Genomic DNA, 21,601 nt, shown 5'->3' with positions numbered 1-21,601 from the left:
AGTGTACAAATATTATTTTCATTCATTCATTTAATGGATTTTTTTTTTATTAGTGGAGTAATTTATAGGGAATAGTGAATAAGGGTATAAGGGGCAATTTCGAATAAAGCCTCTGTGATTCTCCTTTTTTCCAAAACTTCTAATTGTTAGTACTTTCCTGCCTCTTGAGTGGCTCATCTTGGGGTTGCCATTCACTAACTAGGCCATCATTATATCTCATCACAATAATACAGGTGACTTTTGGATCTAATCTTCAGTGTCTTATATGGCTCGCTGTATCTCTTTCATGTTCTATGAATGTGGTTCAATCTTTTTCTTTGTTCCGTCTTTTATATCTGTTGTGATGTGTGGGCAGTTAGAAGTGCCATTATCTGCTTTAAATGTTAAATGGGTCTGAATAAAGGTTCTCATTAGTAGAAAACCTTGTATAGTGACTCACAAATAGACCAAAATGAAAACCTCAGCGGAAACTTGGTGTGGTGGGTGCTGAGGGCATATGACAGGTACATCCCTTCCGGTGTGTGTGTGTGTGTGTGTTAGGTAACAGATGACACAGTGGCCACTGCTGGGCTGTTACGGAGCTTTCGCACTGGGGAAACTGGGTTACTGGGACACGGCCTGCAAGCTTCGCCCCAGCACGCAGGCAAGCATGTCATTGTGACTCGGCAGGCAGAAATGGCAGTGAGCCGCTGCTGCTGTGCCTGAGCACTTAAGAGAAGCGCCGGCCCTTTAAGAGCTCTCAGAGCAATGGTGAATGTTCAAATCCTGTGTCAGATCTACAGCCTTGAGAGCAGAGCATGAAACTGGAAAAACTAGATAAAAATGAAAAGGACTCCGCAAGATAGGCAGAGAATAGGTACAATGAAAGTAAGGTAAACAAGAGAAAAAACGATGGGTAAAAACGCCTGTATAAATGCAGAAATAGATAGAAGCCTTGAGCTTGTATAACACATGATCGATAACACAACTTTAGTTAACATTAACTAAGATAAATAAATGCAGTAGAAGTACTGTTCATTCTTAGTAATTGTTAATTTCAATATTTAATAATATATACATACGTACTAATACATTTGGGAAGCCTATTTGCATCTATGGTCTGCTGCCAATTTTGGGAAAGTGGATTTATAGTTAGACTGTAAACCTATAAACTTTACCCTGTAAAACATGCCTAGATGACTGGTGAAGTGAGATAGGCCTTTGGTCTGGGTTACAGAGTGTAAGATTGTTTGTACTGACATGGGAGTTATGCGCAACAAACTTCTGTATTTTGTAAAACGTGTTACCTTAAGATGCCCCTTCAAAGGATCTACCAAAGACTAGCATAACCGATGTCTATTGTATATGCAGATTGATATCTAAAAGTTTGTTTTATTTTTCTTCTTCTCCTCACTAACATTCAGATATTAAAATTGAATAAAACGCCTGTGTGAGAGACCTGAGCGGTCACAAGGAGAGTCGGGCAATGTCAGCATCCAAAAAGGTGTTTATTACAAGCAGATGTGGAAAATGTGCAAATAAAAATGTTTAAGAGCCTAAATAAAGCAGGATATCAAACTAGAACTGTTAGGTACTAAAACAGTACCAACTCTCCTCTTCAATTATTGAGGCCATTGAGTTTCAGTGTGCTCGAGCAGCGCTACTTGCTTTCTTAAATAGAAGAACTATTGAACTATTTACCCTCTTACTAATGGGAGCATGCATATCATTTTTTTTTTATTTTTTAAATAACTTTTGCTTCACCATGATTAATTAATGAATACACAAGATGATTAAGAACGAGTTAAAACAAGTCAATAAATAGAACGGATAAACCAAGACATACATTTGCACAAAAATTTCCATAAATGGCTACATTTTAAGGCCACATAAATGTACGCCACTCAGCTACTAAAATGGCAAACCCAACATAAATATTATAAAATGCATAGGAACAGTAAGAACACAGTAAAAACAGTGATGGAAGACTACTTTTCAGTCTCTCCATCACACGCCAACAATAAAAAATAACTAGGCCTAGCTAGTGAATTACCTTAAAAGTCCATAGATATGGCCGTCAGTTCATACTGCTGTTAACACTTTCTCTGACAAGCAAATGTGATGAGTTGGGACATTTGACATAAAGCCTTGAAAACCACTATCTTCAACATGTTATGTAGGTTTTTAGTAATAGCAAAATAGCAGTAAAGAATTAGAAGCATAGATTTATTATATAAAATGTATGTTTCTTGAACTCATCCCCAGTGTCTCTCTGTGCCCTAAGGTCGCCCAGGTGGTTGTGTAAGTTTGGCAGATGAATGCAGTGTAAATTATTTCTGTTTAAGGTTGTGAAACATAGTTTGAGGGCAGTAATGTTCTTGGGTGGATTTGTTTGTCATGCGAGGCATTTTACTACTGTCTTATTATGAAAGACTTAAATGTGACCACAACACATAAACACTGGGCTCTTCTTTAATCTGTCCCTTTCATTTCTTTTATTGCATATTGCTATATTGTACTCAAATATTCTTTCTCTTACTCCTTTTAATCCAAAGAAATGTCATGTGCCTTTTCCCTTCTCATTTATTTTTACTTAGTCGTTTCTTGAGTGCTCTGTCTTTCCTTTCACTCTAATCAGTTAGTCAAACTAATCAATTCCTTCATTCATGCTTCAATTAGAAACACTTTGGGGCATCACTTACATTTCCTCTCTTTCTTTGATCTCACTTTCATTTACATCCTCTAACTCACTCTTTCCTATCAGTAAATGCTAGAACCTTTGTCAAGAGGCAGGCACAAGGACCTGAGCACGCCAGATTTGTGTGCTGTTGTGGAGGAAATATCTGCTGAATACTGCAGAATTAAACATGGTATAATGAGACTACACTAATATTGTTAGCAAATTTAGGATATTTAATTAAAATATGCAAAAGATGGAGTGTGTGTAACTTGGTCGTTAGGTTGACTGTATGTACATACAGTATGTCGTCATTTGCCCCGTATCATCTCGAAAAACAGTTTATAGCAATTATTTTTATATTTTATATATTGTTGGTACATTTAAGTGAATTAAAAACAGCAATTTAACACTACATATCCAATAAAAGTAAACAAAGCTAAATAACAACATTTCGTTCCACACTTCCGATACATTATATATTGGTACACTGAACATACACTCACCTAAAGGACTATTAGAAACCCCATACTAATACTGTGCTTGACCCCCTTTCGCCTTCAGAACTGCCTTAATTCTACGTGGCATTGATTCAACAAGGTGCTGAAAGTATTCGTTAGAAATGTTGGCCCATATTGATAGGATGGCATCTTGCAGTTGATGGAGATTTGTGGGAAGCTTCCGTTCCACCACATCCAAAAGATGCTCTATTGGGTTGAGATCTGGTGACTGTGGTGGCCATTTTAGTACAGTGAACTCATTTTCATGTTCAAGAAACCAATTTGAAATGATTCGAGCTTTGTGACATGGTGCATTTTCCTGCTGGAAGTAGCCATCAGAGGATGGGTACATGGTGGTCATAAAGGGATAGACATGGTCAGAAACAATGCTCAGGTAGGCCGTGGCATTTAAACGATGCCCAATTGGCACTAAGGGGCCTAAAGTGTGCCAAGAAAACATCCCCCACACCATTACACCACCACCACCAGCCTGCACAGTGGTAACACGGCATGATGGATCCATGTTCTCATTCTGTTTACGTCAAATTCTGACTCTACCATCTGAATGTCTTAACAGAAATCGAGACTCATCAGACCAGGCAACATTTTTCCAGTCTTCAACTGTCCAATTTTGATGAGCTTGTGCAAATTGTAGCCTCATTTTCCTATTTGTAGTGGAGATGAGTGGTACCCGGTGGGGTCTTCTGCTGTTGTAGCCCATCCGCCTCAAGGTTGTGCGTGTTGTGGCTTCACAAATGCTTTGCTGCATACCTTGGTTGTAACGAGTGGTTATTTCAGTCAAAGTTGCTTTTCTATCAGCTTGAATCAGTCGGCCCATTCTCCTCTGACCTCTAGCATCAACAAGGCATTTTCGCCCACAGGACTGCCGCATACTGGATGTTTTTCCCTTTCCCTTTCCCTTTTCTTTGGAAACCCTAGAAATGGTGGTGCGTGAAAATCCCAGTAACGGAGCAGATTGTGAAATACTCAGACCGGCCCGTCTGGAACCAACAACCATGCCACGCTCAAAATTTGCTTGAATCACTTTTCTTTCCCATTCTGACATTCAGTTTGGATGCATTGAAGCAACTGCCATGTGATTGGTTGATTAGATAATTGCATTTAATGAGAAATTGAACAGGTGTTCCTAATAATCCTTTAGGGGAGTGAATATGCTACCATTGAACAGTTTAGGATTGGTAAGGTTTTTGCTCCTATGCTCACCAAGGCTGCATTTGAACAAAAAGAATAGCAAAAACAGGAATATTGTGAATATTTATCACTTTAAAATAACCGTTGTCTATTATTTATCTTAAAATGTAATTTTATTCCTGTAATAGCAAAGCTGAATTTTCAACTGTCATTACTCCAGAAATCATTCTAATATATTTGGTGCTCAAAAACCTTATTTCAGGATTCTTGGATGAATAGAAAGTTCAAAAGAACCGCATTTATCTGAAATGGATATCTTTTGCAACATCATAAATGTCTTTACTGTCGCTTTTGAGCAATTTAATGCATCCTTGCTGAATAAAAGTATTAATTAAAATAAATCTTATCCACCCAAATCTTTGGAATGATAGTGTACACTCCCTACAATTTGGATTCAAATAGCTGAACGCACAGGACACTGCTGAGTGATATACCCTTAGTCTAAAACCCTTATTTTGAACGTAGTCATTACTTAGACATGATCTCCTCTTTCTATTGGCGTAATAAATGAGACATGAAGGTTAAAACCTGTTGCTGAATCTACTTTGAAAAAGCTGATTTACACAACCACCTCCAGCCATGATTATAAATTCTCTGATGAGAAAACTCATTGATAAATGCTCTTCTTTAAGTCCAGAATCATGCTCAGACTATATCCGTTGTGCCTTATTAGTTTCAGTATGCTTGTGTGTTTGACCCACATTTGTTATTTACAGTGATCATATCAAAGTGCAGAGCCAGCAGGATGTGTCACGGATTTGGGATTAGGACACTACTACCACCATCAGCCACGTTAATATTTTGCATTACTCACTTACCGTTGGACATGCGTGCTTTTCCGTTCGCTGACAATGTTAAGTTACATTTACTGTTGGTAGCATTCTGTAAAACAATTATGGGTGTTTATGCACTGAAAAAAACAGGAAAACACATATTGTTCAATTTACTTAATCATATTATTTGCGATTTGCGCATCAAAACTGTGTTTCTCTTCTAAACGTGATTTATTTGCTTTCGATTAATGTAATTCTCTAAAATATGAAATCTACTAGATTCAATTATTTGTGGTGAATGTGAACCAATTAAGTACTCGAAAAAGATTTTTGCTGAAACTGTAGTTCCCAGCATGCTTTGCTTGGGCCTGAAATCCTGAACACAACAATGGTGAAAAACAGTTTGTAACGGTCTAACTCCACAATTCATTACTACACAGGTCTCAGTCTTTGTAACATGTTTCAGCGATACATTTATAATGTGCTTCGAAACAAATCTCAGAATTGCCTTTACAGGGACTTTAAGTGTTATGTTATGTGTTTTTGAGAAAAGGGGGAGACTTTATATTGTTTAATGTGTAATATTATGTTGGAATTATTAGAACCATTTAAATTATACTTTGTTACCATAGTGGAGAAGAGCGGAGCAATTGCTTAGGCTGTGGACTAATTCAGTACGTCATTAGCTTGGAGCATTTCATACTTAGCGCACTTGGCATGTTCATTTTGTGCTATTGCTGGCTAATAGAATGAAAGCTAGTTAGTACAGGATTATAAATCAGTCAAGTTACAACAAAAATCCACAAAAGTAAAATAAACTTGTGTTTTGTGATTTGATTAAAGAGGCAGGGTCTCAAGCCCCCCCTGTGCACACCGCTGTTGTTACGGAGCCATATTAATATCATTTTTGACTACTCAATTGGGTTTACTTAAAAATGACTTCATTCCATGATGTTGAAACCTATGTGAACAAATTATGTTTGTTTAACTTAATTGATTCATGTGGAACCGATGTACATGATTAAATCATGTAAATCCAACCCTTTTATTCCAGTGGCTGCTTACTTGTGTATTGCTGAAATTGCTAACTCCTTAAAAATGTGACTTCATGTTGCTTTACTGTGTTTGACTTTGAAACCATCATTTTATTGTATTTTGTGTGCATGTATGCTTGTACTATGAGTTTGTAGCTCTGCAAATGTCAGTGTTGTAGGGAAAAGGGGTCAAGGTGACACACTCAATGGAAATGTTTATTGTGATTATCATGTGAGAATTGCATCCAGCAATTTTATTTAGCCATGAGTGGTACGTGCCAGAGAACTCCTTTGGAAAGTCATTCAAGGGCCATTTGCAAAAATCGCTGCCAACTCGTGCAGGTCTTTAAGCAAACTATAAACACAAATTATGGCAAATTTTCAAATGTCCTGTTTCAAATCGAAGACGTTTAGTATATACATTCTTGTAATGCAGTTATGCAGAAACGGTTGGGATTGTTTTATTCTATCTGAAGCATAGAATTTGCCTATCATTTTCTAGAGAATGATTTACAGTAACAAGTAAACGATGACATCACTCAGTTTCTAAATTAAAGCTATCATATGGTGAATATAGTGAATAAGTCATATGAACTACTTAAACACTGTTCAAAAGTGTGGGGTTGGTAAGATTTATTTTATGTTTTTGAAAAAAGTCTCATGCTCACAAAGGCTGAATTGTATTTGATTAAAAACTTTAAACATTTATATTATTATCAATGTTACTGCTTTATATTTCTGTGGAATATTTTTCATTATACCTTTAAGTTCAAAAGAACACCATTTATTTGAAATATAAATATTTTGTACTTTTGATCAATTTCGTGCGCTCTTTATGAATAAAAGTGTAAATTTAACTGACCCCACACTTTGGAAAACTAGTGCATGGTTGTTGTTGTTTTTTGTCCTTTCTTTGTATGTAAAAGAGCAGCGTAAACATTCTAACATGTCCTCTTTTTGAGTTTGATTGGAGAAAACCATGCTATACAGGTTTGAGGGGAGTAAATGATGACAAAAAAAACAAGTCCACCTCCAGATCTCAGCACTGATAGAGACTCCCAGTCAGAGCACTTTGGGGATGTGAGCAGCTGTAGATGGTGTCGGGGCAGATACGTTTCTCTGAGTACGAATTTAATAGCCGTAGAAGGTCTCGCGGGGCAGGAGCAGCTGTACACTGGCTTCATGAGTACGTTAAGCGAGTGGAAGTGTGCTTCACATGACTGTAGAGAGAATGTCTGGTATTCATGTTGCTCTCTGTAACCTTCTAATGGTGACATACGCAATGTTCAGCGCATGATTATATAACCTCTCGTATAGACGTCATTCACTGCTCAAATGCCTCTCTCCCCACATCCCTCCTCCTCTCTCCTTTATACGCTCTCTCTCTCTGTTTCTCTTTCCCCCTAAGTCTCTTTCTCATCCCCTACCCAATTCCCCCAGCTTAATTTTTTCTGCTTTCTACGTAATTTGCCTATGGGTGCATGATTAAGGTGCATATTCAAAAGCCTTGTGCTTTATTTTGGTTCATCTCCCTTCTTTAGATACAAGCGTGTCTGTGTGTTTGTGCATATTTGGGTTTGTTTGAGGATGTTGCCTTAGAGATACTTTTGGTAAACCTTGGTATAAAACATTGTCTTATGAGAAATCGTCAGAGTGATGCAGTGTGAGGCCGAATGGAGGCACACAGGAAGCCTTAAGGGGATCATATCATGAGAAATCAAATGGTCCTTTTGATGTTCTGAGATAGATAAAGCACATAAAGCTATTTTAAGTTCCATCTCACATTAAAAGCACCATTTACTAAATTAAACTGACAAAAAATGACTTTGAGACGGGGTGGATGATGTCATGAAAAACTAAAAAAAATTCTAAGTGGAAAAATACTGTAATGATAAAAATATGGCCCATTTCAGCAGACTGATCAGACTGAGCTTTGAGTGTGTGTGTGTGTGTGTGTGTGTTGTTCATGTGAGTTTGTTATTTTCAACATTTTTCTAATACATTATGGAAATCAAATGATGTATTTGTTAATATTAGTTAATGCAATGTGAGTGTGAAGAAAAATTAACAGCTGGAGTTTTATTAACTCTAACAAAGATTAATCAATTCTGTAACAATGAGCACTACATTTGTTAGTTCATAGTTAATACATTAACTAATGTTAACAAATGAGACCTTTTTGTTACCATTACGCCAATGGAGAGTCCCTTGAGTGTGTGTGTGTGTGTGTGTGTGTGTGTGTGTGTGTTTACCACAATTATAGTAATACCAGTCAATTTTGACATTGCTTCCCATGAGGAAACAAGCTTATAAATCTTGTAAGAATGCAAAATCTAATATAGCAGCAAGTTTTCTGTGGTTTAGGGTTAGTAGTTTGTAAAGTATGAAAACTATTACACCAATGGAATGTCCCAATAAAACATGGAAACCCAACATTTGTGTGTGTGTGTGTGTGTGTGTGTGTGTGTGTGTGTGTGTGTACGTTCGTGGATGGATGAGTTTTTCAGGTTAAGACCTCTTTTAATCCATGCATTTTCCTCTTTTGGGCTTGAGTGGGGTCTTGTTTTGTAAGCATGGGTGTTTATTTATCCAGGTTTCTAGGTTAGTCCTATTCTTACCACTGCTTAGAACATCAGAGTCTGTTCAGGTTAAAACTATTCCTGTCCATGCCGGGCTTAATTCCATTACAGTTCATCTGTTTTAGTGGGGTGTTGGTTGTATAGCATTTGGCTTTTTTTTTGTATGTTCAATTGTAAGTCTTACTCATTAAAATTCTGCAGCATTGTGTGAGAACTATTGTGTTTTCATGTTCATTAAGTGAATCTTATGCACTATTGTAGATTCATTGTGTGAATTACTGTGTAACTCTATGCAGGATTTATTTTTTTGGTTCTATTTTTCAGTTGCACTTTCTACCTAAATGTACAGTATGTTCTGTAAGATTTCTTAATCTAACCGTTTTCTATTTTAATATATTTTAAAGTATAATTTATTTTTAAAATATATGAAATATAATTGTATTATTTATTTATTTTTAGAATGTTCATCAGTACTCAAGTCTTTAGTGTCACATGAGCCTTCAGATATAATTGTAATGTGCTACATTTCTTAACAGCTGTGTTTTTATAAACCATGATACATTTTTTCAGGATTCTTGAACCAAAATAAATAATAGAAATTTAAAAAGAACAGCATTTATTTGAAATGGACATCTATTTAAAAGAACATTAGGTCTTTACTGTCACAATTTAAATCATCTTTGCTCAATAAAATAATTTCTTCAAAACAAAAACAAAAAACTTATGAATTGGTTTGCTTTACAGAGGAAGAGTAGAGAATTCCAATATATAATAACGCAAAACAAATGTATGATGCTAAATAGCATCTGTTTTCTGTTGATTGCTTTTATTGTTTGATGAATCACCATAAGCTGTCTTCTAATTTCATAATTTTCTTTTAAATCACACTAAATTCAGTTGACCTACTTTTTTTTTTACTATACAAAGATATTCAAAATGTTTGATTTGATATATATAAAAACAAATATTTCGAATATGTGATAGTTAAAAAAGTATGTAATTTATTATATTTTAACAAAATTCAACATGTATATAATCAAAAACAAAACAAAAAAGTTTCAAATCTAATTTATTTAATTTATAATTTTCGCTCAGAATTGTGAGTTATAAAGTCAACGTTTGCGTGACAAACTTGCAATTGTGTGTTATCAAGTCAGAATTGTGCGCCGTAAACTGCAATAGCGAGGAAATATTTGATAGAATTATGAGATTAAAAAGTCGCAATTACCTTTTTTTTCGTGGGGGAAACAAGCTTCAATAAATAACACTGTAAAAATGATTTCTAAAGTTGGATATAAAGTGCATATTATTGGAGAATGTTTTACAATACAATGCTATTTTAGTCTTTCTTTCTTCAAAATGTCATGTTTAATTCAATGTGCTACTTGAATATATTGCAAATATTTCTTTGTAAATATTTGTTTGGTTTGTCAGGTTGGTACCATGACAGGGTCCTGGAAAAGATTTTATGGTCAGATATAAGTTCACATTTTTCAAAGAGCCTAATACTAACATATGGCATATACCCATTGTGAATGCTAGTATTGTGGCTGGTAAACTGGCCATCTGAAAATAGAAAGAAAATGGATGGTGCAAAATAAATTGAAATGCAGAAGAATCTGTTTCAGTTGGATACAAAAAGCGGTTTGAAAAGTGTCGTCCTGACCTGGAAAACCTGCAGCCTGGCAGGATTTTTGTCTGCTGGAAAATTTGTCTTGACCTGGCAACAGTTATACTGACCTCACCACACACTGTAAGAATAATTAAATGCATTCTTTTTTTATACATTTTAATGTATGTTTTTTTTATTTTTATAAACAATGTTTATACATATTACATATATTATGTGTATTATTAATTAAAAAAGATTTAATTGCTGAAAAAAGATGGCAACTGCTGCAAAACAGTACTGACAGATGACATAATCTTGGTGACAAAACAGCAGAATTTAAGTAGAACATGTTTTTATAAACTTTAGAATTTACACAGAACAACTTATGTAGAACATTAATTCATAAAATATGAATTAATTTACACTGTGGTGATGATTATTTTAGATAATTATTAAAATGTCAAATAATTTATTTAAATGAATGGGGGCCAATTTAAAGTAACACTTACTAGCTTTTACAGTAATATTTCATGTTTGTGTTTAACGCTAGCCTTGTGTGTTAGGGCTTGGTTTGGATACAGCGATGCATTATGGGATATCTGACAGTTTGCTCTCTCAGTCTGTGTTCAGCCAGCTTAGGTGTGGCTCTAGTGCTAGAGATTCAGATCTGAACTTCGGTTTTGTGGTTTGTTGAACTGACTATTAGCTAATATTTGCTGGCATATATTAATTTTTACGATATGATTATGAAGTTTTCCAGCATTACTATTTCCAAGCAGCCTTATGCAAATGTTTGCCTACACAAAAACATAGTGGGGATTTGTTGGTGTGGGTGTAATTTATTATTATTAATTTTATATATATATATATATATATATATATATATATATATATATATATATATATATATATATATATATATATATATATATATATATATATATATATATATATATATATATATATATATATATATATATATATATTATAATTATTTTTTTTTTCTTTTCATTTTAAGTTTGTCTTGTGCAGCTCATAACCAATGATGTCAGCTCATGACTCAGTTTGACTGTATTGTCTTGTTTTTTTTCCTGTTTGCTTAAAGGCCAGGAATAGCCGTAGGCCCTTGGTCTCTGATTACAGATATCCCAAAAATTAAACGCATAAACAAACATCACCTCGGCAATACAGTGATGTCATGCTGATGTCATAGATAATGTTCTCAATACAAGTCTTTGTTGCTGTTATGCAAAACTATGATTATCCAATAGCCTTTGTGCGTGTGTGTGTGTGCGTGCGTGCGTGTGTGTGACTTTCTTTTTTTCTGATTTTGTATGTGTGCCAGCATAAATCAGTTTTTCGCTCTTGTTACATGCAGTTACAATCTTTCTCTCTGTGCCTCTCTCTCACTGTATCCCTCTGGCTTTCTCATTCTGTTTTGCAGGACTGTGGGGATTGTTTGAGTGGTTAATATTAATGAAATCTAATGAAAGTTTTGAATACACAAGTAAATTATTTATGCTATGTTGGTGCTCACAGGAGAGATTGATGGTTCTTTAATTAATGAGAGGAGACCACAACAGTCATTACACTAAAAACATCAGAGCATTTGCCAAAGGGCCTTTTAAATACAAGTTTGATAAATTAATTCAGCCTGTATCATATCAAATATTAAGATGGTTTGGAAGGTTATTAAAGGTGCCCTAGAATGAGTTGAAACAAAACTTTTAATTGTTCTCTGATATCTACATAGAAGGTATGTGATTTATTTATGGGTAAAAATTGTCCAGATACGGTTTTACAGGTCCATTTACAACCCCAGAAATTGTCCCTAGAATGAAATGGTCTGTTTTTGCCTTATTTGGAAGGGTCATGAATATTAATGTAGAGTTCTGCTCTGATTAGCTGTTTCACTGCGGCTCATTTAAGTAGCTTCAGTGACAACAAACAGATCTACACTGTCCGTCATGACAATGGAGAGATTATGCATTCAACCTTATGTGTTTGATCCTGTTTCTGACAAAGATGCAGATTTTGAGGAACAACCAATTGTTTTTAGATTGGAAATGGACGCTTCTGAGTGGTAAGTTTAGTATTTATTTTCAGTAAGACCTGCAAAACGTAACGTCAGTACTATAACTTCAGCCTACATGTGAACTAGCATATAACATTAACTTTACACGTTATAACTCATAACGTCAGCAGTCACAAGAAGTTTTTAGCATTGTGAAAATATTTTTATCATTGTAATGCGTCACTGTATGATTTTACAATGATAGCTTCTTCCATTTGATTCACGAACTGTAAACAGCGAACTGGGTAGCGCGTAAATGTTGTTTGTACAGTACAGTACAGTACAGTACAGTAAAGGTTTTTTATTTATTTAACAAACTGACTAGATGCCTTGTCAAATGACTATCGTTTCAACTTAAGTGGTGGAGAAGGTGACGTTAGCTAGAAGGATCGAGTGAGCTGCATCTAAACTAACATAGTTAGCTCCTGAGTTATGTGTTGTTGATGAAATATAGGCTCAATTATAATTCTATCAGACAAAAGGGATTGCCATATGTATCTACGGTTGTATTTTGTAGATTTATATGACAACACTGGCTGGAAATAATATTAACCTTTGACATTTGTCATACTGTTATGTATGCTACTTGGAGTTTCCTACTTTACTAGCATCTTGCGTTGGATCTAGACAACACGGGGATATTATTGTTAATGTTGTCTCACTAATAAATTTTCATTTTAATCAGAAATTGTTAAGGCAGTCAATAAGTGGATAAAATCACTACTGCTAGCGGGAATATAGTTTGAATTGCCGCTTCTCCAGTATCAGACGCTGAGTGAAGCCTGTTTGATATTGTCCCAGGTTAGAAAAACTGTCTGTGGTGAAATGGGCCGAGCAAACGAACAACTTTGAATTAAATTGTGGCGGTTATAGATAAACATAAAATACCTGTTGACTGTTTTGTTCTGTGGGAAGGGTATGCAAAGTCCTCATGTCCCCTGCACAGCCTGGAACATAACATTTATTTCCCTGATTTGCCATTTTTCGCTGTCCTTGCGTGACGCTTGTTTCTTCACAATACCTGCAGATACGCAACTCCCGATGATTCGGCTGTGCCTTTCCACCTGGCCTAGAACATGTGCTGGCATATGCAAATGTAGGGGGCGTACATATTAATGATCCCGACGGTTGCGTCACACTCTGTTATGTTGAGATTCGCCTTTTTTCCGTGGTGTTTTTCACAAACGAGATTTACATATGAAGGAGGAAGCAATGGTGTTTGAGACTCACTGTATGTTATGTCCATGTACTGAACTCTTGTTATTCAACTATGCCAAGGTTAATTCAATTTTTCATTCTAGGGCACCTTTAAATGGACAATTAGAACAAGCAGTGTTTGCTTTTGGACGTGGAACAGGTTGAAAGAAACTAATTCCTGGAAAAAAGTCAAGCTGCAAACCTGTAACCAAAAGTCTGAGACCATATTAAAAAACTATACTGTAAAAAGGTTTTGTCGTTTTTTTACAGCTGTGGTCGCCAGAATAATTCAGTACAGTAAAATGTGCAGTTTAAAACTGAAATTTAAGTAGCAACATGGCTTTGCTCATTTAGCAGAAAAGGATAGTTGAATGAATGTAATTCTTCTTTGTAAAGAATTACATTAATTCAACAGCCCTTTTCTGCTGAATTAGCAAGGCCATGTTCAGTTTTGTACTTTTAGCATATACTGACATCCACCATAATAACAACACTGGTGGTATAAAGAAAGCCATGTGATGAATCAAAGTGGTGCAGGGATGACATATTCCAACTCGGAAGTTAACATCGCCCTGTTTCCCTTGACGAAAACCTAATAGGATTTTTTCATTGGCTTTTGGATTATTGCAGAAAAGAAGGTCTGTGATTTAACCAAAGCTTATGATTGTTGCACGTTTTGTTCATCTTGATAATCTTCACAAATGAACAAAACTTTTATAATTTTTGAAGCGCAATGCAATTGAAAGATGTCAAAAGCTAAACGTAGGCTATAAACAAACTACACCATAGTCGCATGACTGCAACGTCACATCACTAAGCTTTCGACAACTCTTTCAGTCTTTGTTTAAAAACATTTTCCCTTAACCCCTTAACTGTCACCCCCCTTTTTGAGAATACACATGAAAATTCACTATCCAAACTTAAAGGGCTGTAATTCAGGAATGCTTTGGAATATAGACCTAAGTTTGGTCTTGTTTTAAAGCAGACACTTGGCAGATTATTGCTGAAGTGAACACAATTCAAAATATGAAAGTATGGAAAAGTTATGGAAATTAATTTACTGTAAATAAAAAATACTGTACTAAATATTTTTTATTTTATATAAAATATAAATTTTACAAAAAAAATGTAATCTAAAATTACTATAAAATCAAAGCCATATGTCTAACCAAGTTGTGTTCCAAATTTGATATCACAAAAGTTCCCATGAGATTTTGTTTAGGCGCTGTACCACAAATAGCCACCGGGTGTCACACATATTGATTGTTTTTTTTTTAATGCATTTTTCTGTACATTTCTGTCCAAATATCACTTCCATCACAAAACGGTCATCAAATATGGAACCTTGAGACTCAGACCTTTCCGACGATATGCGTTTTGTCAAGATAAGAAAAGATTTTGATTATAAAGTAGTTAAAATAAATGTTGCAATATAAAACATGACGACGCCCACTAGGGGAGGAGCCTGCTAGAATAATTTAAAGTACCATTTCCATGGTAAAGCAACGTCCAATTTTAAAACGGTTTTCACAGGATGAATTTTGAGTTCGTAAGATTTCGAATGATGCCTAATTTATGATAATTACTCAAATATATGATACGAAAAAAAGGCGATCAAAAAAGAGTGCCAGGTGTCCCGCCAGCGGGACGGTGACAGTTAGAGTTTGATATAGTTTGCAAGAGAGCGAATTTAAACTCAGAGGCTGTTATTGTTGTTTTTTTACTGTATTAAACAGTACATTTAACTGTATTTTACTAAAATTACACGAAATGTAGTTAGGCCTATATCTATTAAAGTTGTTCTCTGTATGGTGCAGGAACTTACTGTTAACCAATTAACAGGTTTTTACTGTTGCATTTTGTATCATGTTTTACAGTGTAGGATGTTTTCCATTTAGGATTTTGAAAAAATAACGAAAAATCATGACAGATTATTAAGATCAAAGTCACTAATCAAATAATAACATTTGTGAAACTAATTCACATTTGTGAATCTAAAATGTCTCTAAATAAAACTGCACAATTGAGCTCATTCTCTTGAAATAAATAAGTAGTCTTTTTTTCCCTTAATTTTATCAGCTTAATCGGTTCCTCAATTCAACCCTCAACATTTTTTTAAATTTCCTTTTTTTAAATTTGGAAAATGTATCTCTTGGTTTTATAAGTGAAATGTTCTCTATTTTTTTTCACACAACACTGAACCACGGTTTTCTTAAGAAAATATACACACTATTTTTAATTATCACCTTAATTTATTTAGTGAAAATTACAAGACCCATGGTTCATGTTTTCCAGTGCGGCTTCCAAATACTAGACCCGGTTTCACAGACGACGGCTTAGATTAAGCCAGGATTAAGCCTTAGTTCAACTAGGGCATTTAAGTAGCTTTTATAAACATACCTGGTGTGCATATTGAGACAAAACACTGACATAAGATATGAATATAGACTATAGACCCAACCTCCCATTTTCTCCCTCTCTGATGTTGCCTGTATAATTAAGTGATCACTGTTCTGTTTGATATAAGTAGCTCACTGTTAAATTAAAAACAGGCCATTTTAATTATAGTCTCTTTTCCCTTAATTAGTTTGTGTTTTTCCTTCTTAACTCTGTATAATAGACTCCTCACTCTCACTCTTTTTTTCTTTCTGCCTCTCATTATTCTCTTTTCCACACATAAACACCAAAAGGGAGAGGTGAAAAACTGCATCATTTTAATGACTCTTGACAGTATTGAGAAGAAAATGCGCTTGCGCACACACACACACACACACACACACACACACACACACACACACACACACACACACACACACACACACACACACACACACACACACACACACACACACACACACACACACACACACACACACACACACACACACACACTTATGAACAGCCCCTTTTACTTGATCTAATGTGTGATGATTAGCTCTTTCATTTAGCTGGGTCAGATCACATTAAGATAATTACAATTATAAAAGAACAATGTAGGTTTATTACAGCAGCAAAGGAGATGCATATGTGGATAATTGCAACACACAATGACACAAGTATAAAGGGCCGAAGCCCAGAACAGCCCATATGTTATGATGACAGTGCTCAGGGAATAAATAGAAAGATGGTTAGACTGATGGATGGAGCTTTGGTACATGATGGAGGAAGAGAGAGCAGCAATTATCTCAGCTCAAAGAGTAAGATGGCCTCCTGTAAAATGACCATACACTTTAGAGGTGTATTTCTGGCTGGGGGGTTTTAAACGTCTACAAGACTTTCCTGTCCTCTGAGATTGAAGAAAACTGCTGCTTTACTCCAGCTGACCTACATAATCTCAACAATAGAAGCAGAGAGGTTACACTCATCCTTACTGACTGAAACAACGGGAATACAAATCTTCTGCATGTTATGAATTGCATGCAATCAATCGTTATAATGATAATGCAAAGAAATGCATATTGAAGGTTTAAAGCCGGGCGCACACTGTATGATTTATAATAGTCCTTTACGATTGTTACTTGTCAGATTGTAAGAACACGATCCCTGTAAAGCCATGTCACACTGCACTGTAAACCCTATAATGCTCAAAATAATGAATTGGTTTGAGTAGGGTACACTTAAATGAAAGAAATTAGTTCAATCAAATGAGCTTTTATGAGTATTTAGGAAAAAAAATATTTTGAGTTCACAAAACTGACACTTTTAAGTAATCTGAATTTTTTTCATTGGTTTGAGTTGTAAGAACTTGTTTCTTTTCATTTAGACAAACTTAAATTTAACTAAATCTGGACTGGGATTTCTATTTCCCAGCATGCTTTGCCATGACACTCAAAAGGGCGAATAAATGCTAAAAATTTTAAAGTTTTTTTGTGCAAGATTAATGTTCAGTGGGAGATTTATTTAATGTTTAGCTATGCTAATTTAGAAGAGTGTCTGTTGTGTTTTTTGGGGGTTACCATCATGGTGTCGAGTGGAATATGACCTTAGTCTGAGAACAGGTATGTTGAATGTTCTAATCTTACTCAGTAATTGCTATGCTATGCTATGCTAATGCTGTCTAAGCATTGTGTTAGCATTTACTGAAGTATCTAGAGCTGTTTTAACAACTTGTGTAACCCCTCCTGTTCAAACCGCTCGCTCCAAGCGGGACTTGAACCCAGGTCCGCCAGCATGAGAGTCGGACGCTTTAGCAATGAAGCTAAAGGCTGCAACCTCTAGTGTTAGCCGCTAGAGCGTCTCTTGAGATCAGAGGAGTGAGGTTTACTTGCACAGCAACTACAACCTGGCCTTCGTTACACTCCCCCCCCCCCCCAAACCTCACACCAGGTTAGGTTAGTTGACTTGAAATATTTTTGTGAAGGGATAAGGCTATACACTCTAAAAAAAAAGGCTCGTAATCATAGGGGAACCTTTTTTAGTGCTATATAGCACCAATTTTGGTGCTTCAGTGGTTCTTCAGCGGTTCTTCAGAGGTGCTATATAGCACCTTAGTCAAAGAACCGGTGAAGAACCTCTGAAGAACCGCTGAAGAACCTCTGAAGAACCGCTGAAGAACCACTGAAGCACCAAAATTGGTGCTATATAGCACTAAAAAAGGTTCCCCTATGATTACGAGCCAAGAACCATTTTTGGTGCAATATAGAACCTTTTTTTTTTAGAGTGTAGGGCTAAATTTACTTAACCCACAACCATCACGTAAAGGGATAGTTGACCCAAAAATGAAAATTCTGTCATCATTTACTTATCCTCTTGTCGTTCTAAACCTGAGTGACTTTCCCCATAAAGTATGGTATACCTGAAGCCCGCACACGCCCGCCCGCCCGCCCGCACGCACTCACTCACTTGACTCATATCTGCTGTTCTTGAAGTTCTTGTTATTATTTCCTGAAGTTGTGAATGTTGTTTATGTTGTTTAAATTCTCAACCTCTCCCTTTCTCTCTCTCTCTCCTCCCTCACACTCGTGCTGGTGTTCCACTGACCCATATTCCTCTGGAAGTTCTTTAAAGCTACAGAGCCGCAGTCTGCCTCCCAAACCAAAGTAGCACCAACATAAAAAAAGACAGTGACAAAGCCAAACATAAAATAAATTACAGAGAGAAAAAACAAGAGAGAAAGAGAGAAGGAAAGAAAGAAAGAAAGACATTGTTTTTGTTGAACACTTAATGACTCATTCATTACATGATCAATCTAAGACTCCCTCCTTTAAGAGTTATCATCAGACTTAAATTAGACTTTATTACCTTTGGTTTTATTATAATTAGCAGAGTTGTGCAACTATTTTTGCATGAACACCATCGCAACCAAAGCCATTAAAGTGTTAAGAATAATGCGGAGCAATTCAATCTATTTGGTGTGTTTCAGTAAAAATGCTCAGAGCCGGTAAATATGCACACAGCTGATGTGTTTGATGGGCTTATCTGCTCTTCTGCCCAGCAGCCATGTTGGACAAGAGGGTCTGATGGAGGATTCTGTGTTTGCCATGGCAACCGATACTGGTACTGAGACTGTGCTTTCCAACATCACACATTATTTCTGCTTTAGCTGTTTGAGTGGATTTAAAAGATGTCCTGTATAAAAGATCTGTGTATGCTGACAGTTTTAGGCATGTTTTATCCTATAAAAAAAAAACTAGAACTAAATTCAGTGCAGTGCTTTGCTGTCAGTGTAGTTTCAGTGCAAATTTCTAAAGAGTCACTTCATTTTATTATACACATCAGTTAATTTTGTCATCATTATTTCAGCTCCACCGAATCTTCTGCAACAGACCCAGTTTCACCTTTTGCTGCATCAATGGAATATGTGAGGAAACTGCCTCCAAAATAGTGCAGAATAGTTACACATAAATTTGAGCACCCTGTCTATGAAGTCTGGACATTGCAGTCAATTCCACCAACCGCCATGTTGACTTTTTTGATATAGACAGGTTGCAATTTGCTGAAGCCTCCACATATAGCCTACAAACTGCACCATATATATTTTCTTCCTGTCTCAATTGTGATTCTGTTTTCTTTGAACTACCGAAAATAGTTATTTTTTTCTACATCAAGTGCTCCGCATATATCCTGCTTAATATGCATAGTTATCCGTTTCATTACATATTCTGTTTAAAATACTTCTCTTAACTTTCAAAGCTCTTCATGGTCTTGTAAAGCAACCTTGACGTTTTAGAAAGGCACCATATAAATAAAACATTATTATTAATTAATTAATTAATTCATGAATCATAATAATAAAATAATCATAATAATTTATTTGATTAACTCACGCAGAACTTGCAGGAAATTGTTGAATCTAATTGACTGAAAGCATATTGAGGCAAATGTGCATATGCAAAAAGGGGCCCTCAGCTCCACACGGGCTGACAACAGCATGACATTCACCAAACCTAGGGCCAAAAGAGCAGATCGTCTGTGAAAATGATTTTAAAACGATTGTTGCCGAGTGTTTATGTTCGAGGCCGTCTTTTCTCTGGAGTGTGTGTGTGTGTGTGTGTGTGTGTGAGGCTGCGGGCGGTTAGTGATGTCGTTGGTTGAGTATTGAGCTCCCGTCTGACCTACTTTCGTACTTCGCATCAGCTCAGCGCTGTTTACAGGCGCTCGTGAGCGGAGGATGTGGACCCGGTAACGAAAATACGCGTGCTCTCCTGTACTGCTTTATCTTGGGATTTTTTCGGTTTGCGTGTTTTATACATATTTTGCCCCGTGTCCGACTTCACAGTGGCTGTTTCGTGGGTTGTTTATGATGAAGGCGCGCTCACTCGTGGCTTGAGAGGCGCGGACGAGGAGGGCAAAAGTGAAGTGTGGATAGACCTGTAGTCCTTAACGCACGGTAAGATATTCCTATAAGTTATAAACCAAATGAGAAGGTAAAGCTGTCTGCGGAGCGGTTTCTAACGCGTTTATAGCTTGTTAGCTTCCATTTGGATTCTGTGCTTTTCTAAGTATAGGCTATGAAGAAACTATAAGGCTAAGCCATATTGAGAAATTGATGTGAGAGAGTGGCATGGAAACGCAACCGCCGGGCTCTCTGATGTTACCTCGAGCGTTTTCTTGCCTTAATCTTTTTATCCCAGGCGCGATGGACTGAATGAGCGCACGACCACCAAACACGTCCAGTTTTTGGACAATGGAATTATGTTACTGAAAACTTTCTAATATTTTGTCTAGGAAGTTTGCTGGTTTGACTGTCGCGGTTCCGGATTGATCTGAAATCTTGGAATGCGGTCAAAGTGGGTCATTGTTTAATGCGCTGAAACCATTATCTCCAGGAGCACTTAACCTGTCAACCAAGACAATGTCGTTTAATGTTGGGCTATTGAAACTTTGAATAAATGACTTGAATCCATTTGCACTTGTGTGAGAAATGCGTAAGAGCTCCTGTCTGGTTTAATTACACTGACTGTACAAATGCTTTCATCGTTATGTTGTGACAGCATATTTTCCATCCACTTGTTTCTTCATCCGTTTTTTTTGTTTTTTGTTTTATTCAAAGTGGTTGAAACGGTGAATGCAATTCCGCACTACATTTTATTATATCATTTAAGGAAATAAGTGGTTAAATAAGAGTGGTTTTATTATTACTAGTTCCATGGCCTTTGACTCCTGCTGTTTGGGTTCTATTTTTTTGTGGTTCAGGAAATGATTTGGACTTTGCCAGTGTCCGTTTAAGGGTAGCGGACGCATAATGTGTCCATGGACTTTTAAATTGAGATTTTATTTGAAATGTATGCATAAGCAGATGCAACACGTTTATTAATATGAAGCTAAAAACTCCATGCATAATAATTGTAGAATAATTAAAGACTGAGGATTTTAAACAAAACGCTGCTTAAAATTGTTTTGATGAAATTATTATTGATTATGAGTTATTGAATAGGATGTAGTGTCTTTGTTGTTGGTAGTGGATTAGTTAAAGGGATGAACAAATTCTGTCATCATTTAATGACCCTTATGTCATTTCAAAC

At 36.0% G+C, this 21,601-nt stretch overlaps 1 protein-coding gene across 3 annotated transcripts in view; it reads left to right on the top strand.

Moving 5' to 3' along the window:
- The window catches only part of npas2 (neuronal PAS domain protein 2), a 73,959-nt gene that overhangs the window by 3,414 nt on the left and 48,944 nt on the right, over positions 1 to 21,601 (top strand). The window contains exon 1 of one of the 3 annotated variants that reach the window (XM_079813746.1): positions 20,194 to 20,466. The exons of the other annotated variants lie outside the window; for them this stretch is intronic. The gene's annotated coding sequence lies outside the window, so the exon portion shown is untranslated. Of the gene's footprint in view, positions 1 to 20,193; positions 20,467 to 21,601 lie in introns of those variants that run through there. 3 annotated transcript variants of the gene reach the window in all.

Source organism: Gobio gobio (genome assembly GCF_949357685.1).
Source record: "Gobio gobio genome assembly, chromosome: 4".
Classification (NCBI taxonomy): domain Eukaryota; kingdom Metazoa; phylum Chordata; class Actinopteri; order Cypriniformes; family Gobionidae; genus Gobio; species Gobio gobio.
Note: the sequence above shows the minus strand (reverse complement) of the source record. Positions and strands in the feature narration are given on the sequence as shown.